This window comes from Diceros bicornis, chromosome 31 (genome assembly GCF_020826845.1).
Source record: "Diceros bicornis minor isolate mBicDic1 chromosome 31, mDicBic1.mat.cur, whole genome shotgun sequence".
Taxonomy (NCBI): Eukaryota; Metazoa; Chordata; class Mammalia; order Perissodactyla; family Rhinocerotidae; genus Diceros; species Diceros bicornis.
In genome coordinates this window covers 2,638,206-2,649,667 of record NC_080770.1, presented here as the reverse complement: position 1 = coordinate 2,649,667, position 11,462 = coordinate 2,638,206, and positions in this window count along the sequence as shown.

Sequence of the window (11,462 nt, the reverse complement as noted above, 5' to 3'; positions counted from 1 at the left end):
TTCCAGGGCAGGGGCAGCGCTAGGTCAGGAGCAGCCTCAGGCCCCCTCACTGACTCGCTGCCACCCAGTTAGCCTCCTGCCCAGCCCTCAGAGCTGCAAGTGGGGGTCACTCACAGGGCCACTGGATGCCAGGGGAGCAAAGACCGGCAGGCATGTGGCAGCGGATGAGCCCCAGGAACCCTCTAGGGCAGGGGCCACAGAGCCAGCTGGCCCCCAAGGAACCTGCCAGTGGGATCCACTGATCCAGTCTCTGCCTGTGGGCAGAAGGGCAGTGGACACTCGCTGCAGGTGGGGTGGGGATGGGGGCTTGCCAGCTGTCTACCAGGAGCAGCTTCTACCGAGCTCCCCTGGAGGGCCTCCCGGAGGTTGGGGCTCAGAGGAGAGCAGAGAGAGTTGGGGCAGGCTGCAGGCCAGGCAGACACAGGCTGGGAGCCCAGCGGGAGCAGAGCATGGGGCTGCCCCGGGGGGTGGCGTGTGCCGCACGGGAGCAAGTGTCTGAGAACACCAAGCCAAGACAAGCTGTCCCTGCTGGGGCTGCAGGGGGAGTCAGCGCCCCGCTGGGGACACAGTGAGACGTGGAACAGAGCACAGAGTGGGTTCCATGCCCTGACCACATGCGGCCAGGGTCCCCCAGGATGTCCCCCAGCCCCCTACCCCCAACCAGGGGCTGTGCAGGGCCCGGGGAGGGGGTCAGCTGTTTGCATCTCCACATTCCAGACTCAGGGTCAAGCATTTGGGGAGGCTGTTTTTCTTACAAAATGTCATTTGAAAATAAACATTGCTGCTGGCGCTTCTCTGATTGCTCTGGATCCTCAAGGAGTGGCGGGCGGGTAGTGCCTGGGGGCCAGGTGGCCGGGGGCTTCCGGGGCCACAGTGACCTCTGGTCTCCCTGAGCAGGCCTCACCATGTCCGCTGGGGCAGGGTCTTCCCCGGCCAGAAAGCTCTGGAGGCCTGGCACCCCTGTTGCCACTCAGGGCCCAGAATTTGCCGCCTGGCCTGGCTATCAGGCCAGAGAGGTGGCCTTCCTTCTGGGTGACTCTGTTCCTAGGGCAGTGCCGGGCCCAGCTGGATCTCGCTGCCCTGGGGCTGCGTGGGGTGTCCGGGGAGATTCCTAGCCTGAGCCCTCCCACCTCTGTCCTACACTCCTGGGGCTCCAAGGGGCAGAGGTCCCTCCTCCTTCCACCTCGAGTCTCTGCAGCGACGGTGAGGGGCCTCTCCCTCCCCGGGCCTCACTCCTCAGGCCCTGGAACCTGAAGGCTCTGGGGCTTCCTGGGGGTCCTGCGGCCTCGCGTCCTCCCACCCCCCTGCAGCCCCTGCTAAGGCAACGGGCACTTGCTCCTCTTGGAACAAAACCCAGCCCCACCCTTCCCAGGGATCACCTGAGCCCAGGCCTGACGATGACCTCTGGGAGTCCGTGTCGGGGGTGGTGGGGAAGCTCTTTCCCACCTGAACGCTGTCCCCTGCTAGCAGAGCTTGTGTACCCTAAGGTCCCACAGGCAGCTATGAGCAAGTACCTGGGCTGTGAGTCTGGGAGGGTGTCTAGACCCCAGCCAGCATGAGGGCTTGGAGCTCTGAGGGGGCCCTCAGAAGTGCCTAGAAGCAGGGACGAGATCGCCCCGCCTGCTCCACGCACCCCCTTCTCGTGTCCTGGTCATGGTGGGGTTGGTGGGAGAAGAGGGAGCTGGCTTTGGGGCACAACCCCCGCCCCGCCTGTGCCTGCGCTCCGCCACCTCGGAAGGTGCCTGGGGTAGCATCTTGTATAGGGGCCTCTGTGGCCCCCAGTGCTGTGTGGAGACAGGAGTGCTTTATGCCCCACCCCTGTCTGCCCCGCACCCCAGGCTCAGCAGGGACACTGCCCATGCACAGGGACTGGGAGTCTGGGTGCAAGGCACCCCTCCCTTCTGAGAAGGAGCCTGGGGACACTGGGAGAGCAGGCTTGCACATGTGTACCCGGGTGGTTGACACTCTAGCCTCATCCCAGGAATGCCCTCCAAGGGCCTGGTCACCCTCAGAGAGAAGGGGTCTTCCTGGGCAAGTGTCGCGTGGGCCAGCCAACCCGGTCCCCACGTAGAACCTCTGCTCCACCATGATCTTGTAAAGATGGCATGGGGGGTGTAGGCAGCAGGAGGAGACCCCCACCCCGGTCACCAAGGTGACCCTCAGGCTGGACGTGGTATGAAGGCTTGGAAGTCCATGAGGCCGGCCAAGCGGCCACCTGCTCACCCCCCGAGCAGCCGCAGTGCCCTTTCCCCACTGAGTGTGGCGGACCCTGACCACTGCCTCCACCAACCCCCCCCCATCCCTCCCACCCCCGTCCCCCCTGACCCGGTGGGTGCAGCCCCACTGGCCCGGCCTTGTTTGAGCTCTGGGGTCAGTGCCCTGGGACTTCGCCCTGGGGGGGCATCCCAGAGCCCATGCACACTGCACCCCTCTGTCCTGCCCACTCTGCCTGGGCTGGGGAGTGGGCAGTGGGGGTGGGATTAGATGAAGAGACCAGCCCTCTGCAGCTTCAGCCGCAGGAACCTTTCACCTTCCAGAAAGTTCCTCCTGTTTCTTTGCTTCTGCCCCATAGCCCGGCCCTCATTCTGTAGGGCTATCTTCTTGCTGGTGGACGTCCCCCGCGGAGGGTGCGCTGTGCTGCCTCAGGGACCTCTGGTCACCCCCCCCAACTCCCCGCACAAGTGCACATAGAGTCAGTGGAAACGACCACAGGGTCTGAGCCGGCTGCCTGGACCCAAGTCCTGGGTGGTCACCGTAGTGGCTGTGGGAGCTCAGGGACACCCCTCCACCTCTCTGTGCCTCAGTTTCCTCATCTGCAGAATGGGGGTGTGTAGAACCCCATCGTGGGTCATCGTGAGGAGGAAGGGCCAAGTCGGGGAAGGCCCGAGCCCAGGAGCGAGTGCAGCCGAGGGGCCCCTTGTTATTCCTTGAGCGTCCCTCTTGGTAGAGAGGTGCCTCTGAGGCCCCTGCGGTTCTGGTGGAGGGGACCCCAAGGCCATAGCACATAGCACATAGCTCCTCCTGGCAGCTGGAGGCCAGAGCACCCCAAGTCTGGGGCCTTGTGCCCCTTCTCCCAGGAAGCTTCCCGAGGGCACCCTGCAGCACCTCCACCCGTGGCACCTGGGCACCCCCAGTCTGGAATGACCCGAACCCGGGAGGGACAGAGGACTCAGGCCAGGCCGAATACCCACGCCTGTGGGGGTGGCTGGGGGCGACAGTTGCTGGGCGTCAGGCTGGCCAGTGCTGGCTCTCCACTCCCCCTCCCCAGACAGTTATCAAGCTCAAGTGTTAAAATTAAAAAAAAGGGGGACATATGTGTGTGGAGACGAGAGGGGTGAGGACCAACCCGGAGCTGGGGAAGCAACAAACTGGATCGATAGTCCCCACTGGGCCAGCAGGTGGGCAGCTGCCGCCCACCAAGAGATGAGTCCTCAGGGCGGAGGGTCAGCTGGAAGGCTTCCGGCCTTTCCATGGAATTCTCTCTTTCTGGAACTTTCTCCAGTGCCCCCCAAAGGCCCTTCCTTCCCTCATCCTCATTCCTCCTCACTCGTTCCCCATTTTCTGTTCGAGGGCAAGGCTCCTGGGGCAGGGGTGGGGGCGCTGGCTGGCTGGGTCTGTGGGGCACCCCCTTTCTCAGACACCCAGTGAGCACAAACAGGACTGCCAGGGAGGCCGGGACTCCAGAGCTGAGTTGGGTCTTTGGGGAAAAGTCAGAAGAGATGTGCACTGCCCATGTCCCCATTCAGTGCATGGCAACAGACCCCGGCTGTAAAGGGGGGCACCCCAGGGCAGCGGGAACCTGGGGCCACCCAGATGATGGCAGGCGTTCAGGGACCTGAGGGGGTGCATGAGGAGAGCCGGGGGCAGGGGGAGCCTGGAGCCACATGGGGCCTCAGCCAGAGAGAGTTCACGTTGCTGGGTGACAGCTCCATGAGGGAGGGTCGGGGACAGGGGATGTCTGGGCCGTCCTGACCCGTGGGCTTGCTCCGGGCTAGGTGGCCACAGCCCTCTGGCTAGCCTCCTCCTACCCGACCCTGGGATCCCTGGCCAGGGCTGAGCACGGCACCCAGCCTGCTTGGCTGGGCCCAACACCCAGCCCTGAGCGGGAAGTCTGGGTGGCTTCTCGGGGGAGGGCCCCCTGTGATGCCCTCAGAGGCCCAGGCTGGGCAGGAAGGGAACAGCTGAAATTCCATTTCCCAGAATCCCACCCCAATGTCCTTCCCACCCAGCCCCCTGGTGCCCTCTTCCCTTCTCCCCATAAGCATTTCCCGGTGACGTGCAGATAATGTAAACCCTTAATCCTCTTGTTCCAGCCTCCCTCCCACTGTCTGCGCGTCATCGCCACATCCACCCGCATCATCTCCGGCTGGCAGCCCCTCTGGGCTGAGGCAGAGCCCACCCGAATCACAGTCCTATGACATTTGGCCTTCATTAGGTTGTCATATGCTGGGGTCCCACATGGGGGAGGCTACAACCCTGGGACCCTCTTGGCCGCCTGCTTGGGTTGGGGGCTCTGGGGAGCAGATGGGAGGGCGACTGTCTCATCTGGGAGAGAGCGACGGGGTGCTAAGCCCTGTGCCGCCACTGAGCTGATCTGGCGGGATCACCAAACACAGGGGGCTGGTTGTGCAATGGTCCCCCCCTCCTGGGCCCCCGTGCTCCGTGCAGAAGAGGGGACAGGCTGCAGACAAGCAGTCTGGGAAGGGAGTCTGAGGCAGCGGCCTGGCCTTGACCCCCTCTGCCCCCCGGCCCCCTCTGGCTCTGCGCCCACTGGGAAAACAGCCGCTTTATCTCGGCTGCTTCCCGAACTGCAAACAGCCACGTGTCCCTTGGGGGCCACTCTTGGCACACATGCCCTCTGCCCCAAGTCCCAGGGTGAGGTTGTTCACCCTCGGACGGGGGGCAACAGGGACCCAAAGCCCCAGGCTCATAGCTCCGGATGGGGGGCTTTGCTTCCGGGGGTCGCTGGGCAATGGGAAGGATACTGGGTGCGGGACAGACATGGGCTGCAGCTCTGACCAGTGGAGACCACCGTGGGGCCACAATGAGACAAAGGGATGGGCAGGGGTTGGGGTCTGAGGCCTGGGCAGGGGACAGCCCCAATAGGGCTGTGGGAGGGAAGGGACACAGCAGAAAGGCAGACAGGACGCAGGCAGCCAAGGGTGGCTTGGCCTGGGCTGGTGGCAGCCAGCAGGGGCCCTCCTGGAGGCCCAGGGGGCTCTGTCTTCTCCCTCATCACCCCCCTGCTTGGTGACAGAGGTTGATGACGCAGGCAGCCAAGGGGAACTTGGCCTGGGCTGGTGGCAGCCAGCAGGGGCCCTCCTGGAGGCCCAGGGGGCTCTGTTCCCTCCTTCATCACCCCTCTCCTTGGTGACAGAAGTTGATGACGCAGGCAGCCAAGGGGAGCTTGGCGTGGGCTGGTGGCGGCCAGCAGGGGCCCTCCTGGAGGCCCGGGGAGCTCTGTTCTCTGCTTCATCAACCCCGTCCTTGGTGACAGAGGTCGATGAACACAGAGCTAAGGATGGAAACAAGGCAAAGGGCAGCGAGCCCCTTCCCTCCCCTCTTCTCCCCACCCACCCACCCTGTCCACAACCCGTAGGCTAGGGGCTCTCGGGCCTGGCCCAGACCGCACACAGGGACCTGCTGTCTTTCAGGGCGTCCTAAGGGTCTCCACCCCACTAGGGTACAGGTCCCAGGAGAGGAGAGCCCCCTGAACCCAGACCCTCCTGCTCAGGCCTACTTTGCTATTCTGGGCAGACCATCCCTCACAACGGCAAAAACTTAAAAGCAGAGCCCCCCACAGCCAGGCCGATGGACTCTGGGAGGAGCACACGCTGACGGCCGGAAGTGCCTATTCCCAACGCCAGGCCTCCAGCCTTTGGGCCTCTCTGGGGTCCCTACAGCCTGGCAGAGATTGGGGCCTTCTGTCGTGGAGAAAACCCTCCTGGGTCCTCATCACATGCAAGGTTCTGATAAGCAAGGGTCTTGGGCCACCCAGCCTGCCCGGCCCCGGCCGGGACCTCCCACCACCCTCCCGGAGATGGGGGCTTTCGGGGCATATCTGCCCCCAGAGGAGGCCCTGGGAGGCCTGGCATGAACGTCCCTGCTCCCAGGGGTGTCGCCAGGCTGGGTGGGCAGGGGTGTCACAATGGCAGCTCTCCTGTCCTCCCCTCTGACCAAAGGCCCACAGTCTCAGGACTGCTGTCAGCCAGAGCTGGGGAGAGGAAGGGAGGCCCTTTCTGCCTTTTCCAAGGTCTGCAGAGGGCTGGAGCATTTTTGGAGGGACCCACTGGAGCCCCCTCTGCAGCGCTCAGCCTGGGACCCGTCCTAGAGGCCACTCTGTGCCCCCCAAAGCCACAGTCCTGGGCCCCAGGGCCTCCGGGCCTCTTCCAGAGGGAGGAGGAGTGGAAGCCGGGCCCGCAGCCCCCCACGCTCTCTAGTAGGGATGCCAGGGACTTGGGGGTGAGTGGAGCAGCAGACAGCACCAGGACGCCATGATGTGGCCTCCCCTCCAGACCCCAGAACAGTGGGCCAGTGTGTGGGCCAGGGTGGGGCCCGGGCGGAGGCCCGGGTGGGTCCGGTCCCGCTCCATAAACCTCGCTGGCCGGGAAGCTGTAGGGTGTTGACACAGGAGTGATATCACCGCCAACCAATGGGGAGCTTGGGGCGGGGGTTGGGGGGCTCTGTGTGTGCTTCTCTGCATTCCGTGGGCCCTGCCACGCATGGGGAGTGATCTGAAAGCCACCTGAAGAAACCCAAGGGGCCCCTGGCTTCTCCCTGGGCCCGTCTCCTGCACGTCCCCCCCAGCCTCACTGCCTGCACGTGAGAGGTAGTGGATGGGCGGGGGGGAGGGCTCGTACCCCAGGCCTGCGCTCTTCCTCTGACGTGTGGCCCCCGAGGCCCTGTCCCCCAGCACCCCTTAACCCATTGGCCACTCCTCCATCCTCCACGGCCCCCTGGCGATCATGGCTCCCCAAGGCCGCACCCTGGGCTGTCTGCACGGTCTGTGCTCCCCTGCCTGGTCAGTGCTTCCCCATCTGTGCCCCCTGCCCCCTGTCCCCTTCTCAGCTCTGCTCCTAGAGGCCCACATCCTGCCAGACACTCTCCACTGCACAGCTTGCCTGGGCCAGGGACCACCCCGGGCAGCACAGTGCCCCCAGGGTCAGGTCCCTGTCAGTGCTGGCGCCAGGCTGTTCCAGGCATCCCAACCATCTGTCCTCCCTCCTTCTACCCCTCGTTCCAGAAAGCCTTGAACCCGAGGAATGGTCTTCCCGTCTCAGTGTCCTCTCCTTCCTCCTTCCCACCCTCTGGGCTGCATACCAGCGGTCAGGTCACCCCCACCCTCCAAACCCTTGGGGGCCTCTCTTCCTACCCTGCTCAGGGTAAGAGCTTTTGCCTGGCTTCTGGCCCCTGACCTACCGCCCCTCCTCATCTGGCCCCAGCTCCCTGGGCTCTCCCACGGAGTCTTCCACCCAGGCAGATGGGTTTCTGCAAAGCGTGGGAGCCCATGGCCTGCCTCCCCGACGGCCCTGGGGGTCTGCATCGTGCCCTCAGCTCTGCGCTCACAGCTGCCTCCCAGCTCTGCAGGCCGGGCCCCCGCTGGGCCTCGGCGCCTGCTATTGCGTGGAGGCGTGAGGCAGAAGTGGGGACCAGGGGCCCCTGCGCTTGGCGCCCCTGTTTGTTTACTGGTCCAGCCGCAGGCCCGCGCCGCTCCCCGCGGACCCGGCTGCCCGCCTGTGTCCGGCCAGGTGTTCGGTGATGGAGCGCGGGCTCCCAGAGGACAAGGGCCCAGTGTCTGCTTTCTGCAAGCACGGTGCTGACAAGGAACAGAATATCCACAGTGACCGCTTCCAGGAAACAGCTCTGGCGGGTGGGGGCCGCCAAGGAGCAGGCCCTTTCCCAGCAAGCCGGCCTGCAGGTGGGCTTCCAGGAAGGGGCCCCCTTGGTTCCCCTCACCCCTGGAGAAGGGCCAACCGTGTCCCCAGATGCAGGCTGGGGAGTGTGCTGGAAGGGGGTTGGAGAGAGGAGAGGAGCAGGGAAGGAGCCACAGGGGCGGCCTGGGCCGTGGCCTAGAGCGGCCACCACAGCCTTAGGGGAGGCCACTGCTGGCCATGCTCCTTCTAGAACCTTCCATCTCCCTTGTAGGGGTCACACAATCTCCGCTGGGGGCTTGGGCTCTTTGGGACTTGTCAGGTACAACACACATGTGTGGACCCTGAAGACAAGAGGGACATGGAGAAGAGAAAGGAGAGCGCTGTGAGCTAGGTGGGGCGTAGGGTCTCGGCACTAACCAGCAGCTCAGCCTCCTGCCCCCCGGCTGTCGAGGGCCAAGTGGACCACTGCCCCTGTACTCTGTGCTCAGACATCACCGGGCTCTGGGAGGAGGGAGACCCTTAGTCTTCCTGGGAGCCTGGGTGGGGCCAGCAGGCCAGCCCTGTTTTTGAGACTTCCCAGGGTGCACTGTGGTCAGACCCCAAACATCAAGGTAGCCTGCTTAAGGGGTTTCACTTCCCTTGTATTGTTGGATTTTTCTGCCCCCATTGGGTGGTATAACAAGTGTCCTGACTCCACCCCGCCCCAGATGTGTCCATAATCCCTGCCTGAAAGTGGGCTCCTGGGTCATTCAATCCAGGCCCCACAGAAAGGCACAAGACACACAGCCAGGCTCAGATGTCCACCCTCCCGGGGACACTGGCCCCACAAGGTGCCAGACCACACGAAAGCCAGCAGGCCCTGAAGAGCACCCCAAACAGGACAGGGCCCCCTGGGCATGTCTTCAGCACCACAGCACGGTTAGAGACGCTCACTCACAGCTGCAGCCAGACAACTGTGGACACACACCGCCAGGACAGGGGGACGCTTAGGGCTGCACACCCCACGAGCACACAGCTACAAGGCTGACCCACTGCTCACAGGTCCACGGGGACATGCTGAGAGATGCACACACACGTGGACACACACAGGGACACACAGGTATACATGCATACACACACACACACACACACACACACACGCGTTAAGTTCTGTTTTCTCCAAACTGGATGAGTTGGCAATTGCTCAGCCTACACCCTCCTCCACAGAAGCACGGCTGTGGGAGGGTCCAGGTGTGAAGACCCTGCAGTTTTGTGCTGGGTACCTAGTGGGGGTCTCCACAATATTCAAAAGTCTTCCCCCAGACTTCTCCCCCCTCCCCCACCCTCGCCCCGGCCTGGGGTTTGGGAGTGAAATTCAAGCCCCTGTTTGCTTCCCAACACTTAACCCAGCACAGGGGCATTTTGAAAGTGCCTTTGGGGGCGGGGGCGCCAGGAGCCTGTCTAACAACCTTCTCTAAGCCTCTTTTCTAAAAAGCAGGAAATCGGGTTGGGCCAAAGGTAAACACATTCCAACCTGGCGGTCCCCAGCTCCACGGAGGGGCTCTGTCGGCAGGGCTGGGCCACCTCTGTCTCCCAGCCCTGGGCGAGGCGCCGGGCTCACGACCTCTTGGTAGAGCCAGCTCTGGCCTGTGGCTTCTTGCCCCCACCTGCTTCCACACGGCCTTGGCCTCGCCTGCTCCGGCCCAGGTCCCTCCAGGCACTCCCTCCTGGGTGCGCTGCCGAGCACCCCCAACGTATACCCTGTCCTGAGCATTCCAAGGCGCCGGGGGTGCGGGCACCTCCACGGGCAGACCTAGGGAGACAGAGTCAGGGGCGCTAGGGGCCTCCGCCATTCTCTCCCGGGTGGGTGCGGAGGAGCAGCCCCACCCTGCCCGCATTCCAAACCAGAGGCACTCGCTTTCCCAAATCGGCCTCAGGCCCCCAGGTGGAAGCCCCAGATTGAGAGTGTGGGGGCCCAGGAGAAGGCCACAGCACCCCGAGGAACTGGCCCCCTGACCTCGGGGGGTCCCAACGATTGCCCTCCCTTTCCTGGACCCCGATGCCTGTGGAAGTGGGGGGGGGGGTGTCTTCTGTGTTGCCCAGAAGAGGCTTCTGGAGTCTTGTCTCCTTCCTCCCACTCCCACGCCCTGGCGGCCCTCAGTGCCCCTCTGGCCACCTGCGGTGCCCACATGGCCATCCCGCCACCACCCGGGAAGCCGGCCTTTCATCTTCCAAGGCCCAGCTTTGCAAAGCTCCCGCGGAGACGGATGTTTATAATAAAGGCCGTTTATAGACCTGACTCTTGACACCTAATGGATGGGTTCCTTCATCCCACCGGCAAAACCCACTTGGGTGAGTCAAACCAGCCGGCAGCCTGGAGATGGATGCGGCCTGCCCATGAGCGCTGTCCGCCGACTGTGAGAGCCTCCAGGGGATGGCAGAGGCACTCAGGGGACCCCAAGGGCGCCATCCGCCAGGTCTTTGAAAAACGCCTTCACCCAACTGCATGCCGTGGTGCCCACCCGCCCAGCTGGCCCAGGACTATCCCCCTTGTAGCACCAGAAGTCCCTTGTCCCCAGAAACCTGAGGGCCCAGCCCCGTGTCCCCTGTACCGTCGGGCGGGAGGGGCGGAGGGCCCAAAGGGGAGCCCAGACACACGGGACCAGTGGGGAATCCACGGGAGCTGAGCTCGTGGGGACGGCATCATGCTGTGGGCCCAGAGTCAGGGCAGCTGGGGTCCATGCGGGCCAGGACACTAGGGAAGGCCCGAGCGAGCACAGGGCTGGGAATCTCAGGCCTTGCTCTCTGGTCTTTGTCAGGAGGCCAGGCATTTCCTGCGTTTCCTGGCTGCTCCGAGCACTGGGAAGGGCCAGGACCCCAGCCTTATTTCCAAGAGCTGTTCCCTCATGTTCCCGGCGTCTGCACAGCCAGGCGCCAAGGAGCTGGGGGGCCTGGGGGTGGGGGCTCAGAGATAGGGGCGCCACCCTGCCTGCGGGGGGCCCCATGCAGCCGCTGTCTTGTGTGGGGACGCCAACCACAAACTCACATGGGGGCTGCACTTCTACCCAGGAGCAAACTCAAGGCCAGGCACCAGTAGGACACGGTCCTGGGGGCTTCAGCAGCAAGACTCTGACCACGGGGCCCTGCGTCAGCCCTGGACGCCCTCACCTTCTCACTCTCGGGTACCCCTCACCTCCTCCGCCCCGTCCCCTCCCTCACCTTTCCCTTCACCTATCTTCTTGTTTGCCACCTCCCTCACCTCTTTGCCTGTCGCCGTCCTCCCCTCCCCCTTCTCCCTCTCCTCCGTCTCCATACTCCTCCTCTTCACCCCTTTCTACTCCTTTTTCACCTGCCTGTTGGGAAGCTCACCCCTACTGCAGCCCCCACCATGCCCCTCACCGCAGGCGAGCACTCTCCTGTGTCTCTTCCTTGCTGCCCCCTGTGCCCCCAGCTCTCACTACAGCACAGCATGTGTGGGAAGGGGACATCTCATCTCTGCGTCCCCTTGAGGCCCATGGGAGCACTTAGCAGCAGCAGGACTGTTGATGACAGTGGCCGGGGCCGTGGGCTCCCAGTGGCATGGCTGCCCGGCCTGGACTGTGAGTCCCT